A 5,013-nucleotide genomic window follows, 5' to 3' on the forward strand; every position below is an offset into this window, starting at 1 on the left:
CAGGTGACAAGTGGCTTCACACTGGACTTTCTTTACAAGGTGCCCGAGAAAGGGCATCAGCCGGTACAATCTGTTTTCCTGGACATAGACAATGGTGAAGAAAAACCTCATAAGCCTCATGCCCCACCTTTGGATCCTCGGCAGTAACACGTCAATTGGACATTTTCTCAGAAGAGTAACGAGGGCCAGTTGTGTTTGCGGGCTTCGCCCAGAAACGAAGTGTTCATCGCGGGTACACTGTTGCGGGGAGATTCCGAAGGGGCAGCAAGGTAACTGGGCTGCTTGATGCTGGCTGATTTATGACGGTCGCGCAGGCGGCCGCTTTTCGGAAGTGATGCCAGAACCGGCAGAGGGCGACGCTGCCGGTTCTGTCCGTTCCGATTCTCGGAAAAGTCGCGCTTCGACCATGCCGCGAGGGAGGCATCGCCCAGAAACGAAGTGTTCATCGCGGGTACACTGTTGCGGGGAGATTCCGAAGGGGCAGCAAGGTAACTGGGCTGCTTGATGCTGGCTGATTTATGACGGTCGCGCAGGCGGCCGCTTTTCGGAAGTGATGCCAGAACCGGCAGAGGGCGACGCTGCCGGTTCTGTCCGTTCCGATTCTCGGAAAAGTCGCGCTTCGACCATGCCGCGAGGGAGGCAAAGCACAGCGTAAGCGCAGTGGGTTCGGCGCTAACTGCTATGTCTCGGTTGGAGTGGAGAGGGCGCGGAGGCCATAAATCCCAAAACACGGCGAAACACGGGCCTGGGAGTATGCGCTGCAGAGGGAGCCGCTGTTGACATGTCTCCTCGGGAAGGCGCCTGGACGTCCCTTTGAATCCGCCGACCGCGCGCAATTTACCAAGAGCAGCGAACGGCATGTTTGAGCCTGAGGTTTGTGTGTGTGTGTGTTTATATGTGTGTGTTTTCGGAAATGTAACCGTTGCTGCCGTTTATCTTTGCGGCTGCTTGGCGCCTCTTGCGTCAACTGAGGGAAGACCTCTGGAGAGAGGGGAAATTACAGATGTGTGTGTTTGCGTGAGAAACCACTCGCTGCTGAGTGCGTGCGGTGTGTTTGTTTTACTTGACATGTGTAGGAGAAGGGTATATGTGGCACAGTGATTGGCCAGCTCATTTTTAAACACTGCATTTTATTGGCCACAGAGTGACTAGTCGTTGATTGGTCAACGAACTAGACTCGAATTTTGGTAACGCTAAGAAAGCGAGCGTTGAGCCAGTTGAGCTCGGAGAAGAGCTGTGTCCGGACGAGAGGCGAGGGCAGACGGGTTGTTCGAGGAGGAAGGCTAGGCTGACGGAGGTCTCAAGGGACTCCAGCCTAAAGTGTAGCAGAAGGCCATGCCTGATTCTGCTAGCCTCTGACCTCCAATCGTTCATTCATTTACAGTTAGCCCTCTATGTTTTGATGTCGCATCTGACGACGTTGATTTAAATAAGTTGTAAAAGGTGTATATAAATTGGTACAGTCTGAGAAGGGAAGTTAACACCTCCGCACCGCAATGCGTCGCTGAGCCACGGACACAGCGGTGGTCACCAACACCACTCTGTGCGAGCGAAGGCAGAAGTAGAAAAACGCAATAAATTCCTGCCGTATAGGGAGCCTGTCGATTCCCCAGGCCTTCACTCGAATTGTTTAACTGGGCCAGTGAACGGTTTCAAACTGGAAGTCGAGCCTTCTTAAATAACCTTCCAGGCGTTCGGCCGCCCAGATGAGAACCACCGCTTCTTTTTCAATTTGCGCGTACCTCTGCTCTGTTGGCGTCAAGGTACGGGAGCTAAAAAAACAGCCCGTTTCTGCCCGTCCGATGCCGAACGAAGATTCATCAGCCGATAACATCGTGGGAATCACTGGATCGAAGATTGCAACACGCGTTGCTGATGTTTCAAAGCAGCAAACGCTCATCTCCTGCGATTGGCCCCAATGCCACCCTTAGCCCTTCACGAGCAGCTCACGAAGCGGCGCCGATAGTTCAGCTAGGTTTGCAACAAGCCTTCTCAATGGTTTTCCATGCCTAGAAACCTGCGCACACCCGTTACCGCTGCTGGCGCATACATTTATTTGATTGCTTGTACTTTTTTAGGGTCCGGTTTGATGCCAGTTGAATCAACAACGTAGCCCAAAAACGTTACCTCGCGAATGCCAAAAAACATTTAGCTCGATTCAGTGTTACGCCGGCACTAAGACGTTCCTTAGAACGACATGTAACCTATCATCATGCTCACTCTTTGGTGAACCAAAAATCAATATGTCGTCCATGAGCATTACTACCCCCGGCAGACTGTCCAAGATTTCGCCCATTCGATTCTGAAAATATTCTTTAGCAGAAGTTATCCACGATGCTAACTGGCGGAAACAGTCGCGCCCAAAAGGGTGTGATGAACGTGGTGAGGAACTGACACACACCTGCCAGTTTAATTTGATGGAAGCCCGAGTTAGCGTGTAATTTCAAAAAATAAGATGCTTCCGCAAGTACGCCCAACACATCATCAACTTTCAGCAGCACGAAACACTCCCGCAACACACTTTTATTTAGCTGAGGTAAACCTGCGCAGGTGCGCACTGCATCCGACGGTTTGAGCACTGGCACGATGCCCGCGCACCACTCGGTTGGTTCATCAACTTTTCTGATTACTCCTTGGTTCATTTTGAGTAGTTCGGCCTTCACAGCTTCCATTAATGTAATTCGAACACGACGAGGAGTGCTTATGGCGAAGGGAGAAGCACCCTCTTTCAGCCGAATAGTGTACTCGCCGGACTTCGTGCCAAAACCAGAGAACAATTGGGGGTACTAGGTTTCAAACTCTTTATCCGATAGGACTATAACAAACTTCACAACAGTTAGGGCCTCAATGGCTGGTAGCCCCAATAGAACAGTATGCACATATTTTACCACATAGAGCGTCTGTTGTGAGACCTGCTGCTTCCAAACCACTTCTGCCTCAAAAGTTCCCTTCAAGGTGAGGCGTTGACTTCCTGTCCCTGTCAACACTGCGCGAGACGGCTGTAACCGGGAAGGCACTCCGGGGAATCGAGTGGAACGACCCACACTTCCACTCCGGAATCGACGTTAGCAACAACCGGCGCTCCATTTATTGCTACCTTAACAAACATCTTTAGCCCAGTACATCGCACATCGCAGGACACTGCGCAATAATTTAAGCTTACCTAAAGAAACAACCTTGCGCCTTGAACATGTCCTGGGTCCTTGGTGCGACGGATCGTCTGCTGCGCGAGCTACCAAGGACTTACTAACTTTTCTGAAGGACACAGGGTTGATTAATACCCTTTAAAACTCATCTGTGTGTGATTATGTGCGTGTGAAAGTTAACTTTCCTTAAAAACACAGGGTTGATCAATACCCTTTAAAACTCATCTGTGTGTGCTTATGTGCGTGTGAAAGTGTGCGACATCGATTCTCTTTTTTTCTCATTTATTTCCCCTTCCCCTCCCACACTCTGTCACCCTCATCCCTCAACCCTCATCAGGAGTAGCATGCTAGGCTTACCACCAGGCAGACATCTCCTGTTGCCATTAAAAAAAAAATATATATATATATATATATATATATATATATATATATATATATATATATATATATATATATATATATATATATATATATATATATCTTTAGCCCCACTAAGCATTCCTACAGAGTAGCTTTCTGGATCCGACTGTAGAGCTGAAACGCCTACCTCTCGGTTAAGGGTGTTGTTCATGAAGACCACAGCGAAGTGCCCTTTGGCTCTACAGCTGTCACAGCGCACCGCCAAGAGCAGGGCACTTGAACCTAGGATGGTAAGAGCGGTCACAAAACTGGCACCGCTGCGAGTCCTCATGACTGTTCTGACCAGACGTCCTGCAGGTTGGCGAACGTCGCTGTTGCGGTACGTCGAGGCACTCGGCGTCGTTTTTGAGCTACCGCCCACACTTCGGACGTCGCTTTGGTGGGGCGTTGTTCTCGCTGTTGTAGCTGAACAGTCTCCTTGAGGCGAGCCCTTGCGAGCGCTGTGTCCAATGTGAGACTAGAATCCATCTGAAGCGACTCTCACAGTGCGGCATCTTCAAGTCCGACGATGAACCTGTCCCGAACCAGGTGAGTCCGAAGGGTGCCAAACTCGCAGCGGTCACCCAGGACATGTAAAGCGGTTAAGAACTGGTCGACTGATTCCCCAGGCTCCTGCTGTCTGCGGTGGAAACCGGCGCTTTCGTACCAAAGTTCTTTGTTGCCATGAATTGAGCAAAACACTTTTTGCACACCGTCTCGTAGTTCTTAAATTCATCTTCCGAGAGACCAAAAGTTTGGAAAATATTTCTGGCTTGCCTGCCATGGTGTACAGCACCATCCGTACTTGGACTTCTTCCGGCCTTTCATTCAAACCTGAAAAGTATCGGCAGTCGTCAAACTCCAGGACCCATTCTGGCCACTTCGAGGTCCGTTGAAAGTTCAAATTTCCGGTGGAGGAATTGCCAGCGTGGCAACTGGACCGCCTGATGTTGACGTGGGGGTGTCCAATGCAAGGCCCGGTGTCAGTCGAGCGCCACGGCACCAACCCTAGACTGAATCCCACTTCTTGCATCCTGTCGTGTGAAGCGGACGGTGCGACTCCGGAGCGAACACAAACAGGCCAGTTGACCGTTGAGGGGCAAAAGAACTCCACTCTTTATTTACAGGTTCCGTATATAGCCAAATACGGTGATAAGCCTCCGACGTGCGCCGCTTTATCACAGTTGCGAATGTACGCACAAGGTGCTATAATTAGGTGCTATAATCTCTTATACAGATTTTTTTATATAATGATTTCAGTGCATGCTTTGAATTTTGTATATCGCTATCTTTTATGTTACAACGCGCGCTTTCTTTGTTTCGCTGTTAATTCATGGATTGCGAATTATGCCTTAGGTTTATGTATGCTTGAAGAAGACATCTCGAGCTAGTCTGCCCTTCTCTGTCCATTGTGAAGTTTGCGCTGTTTTTGCTCTGTTATGTATGCTTTTTTGTTTGCATGTGAACA

The sequence above is a fragment of the Amblyomma maculatum genome, chromosome 11 (genome assembly GCF_055883805.1).
Source record: "Amblyomma maculatum isolate TAMU_Amacu chromosome 11, ASM5588380v1, whole genome shotgun sequence".
In the NCBI taxonomy this organism is placed as follows: Eukaryota; Metazoa; Arthropoda; class Arachnida; order Ixodida; family Ixodidae; genus Amblyomma; species Amblyomma maculatum.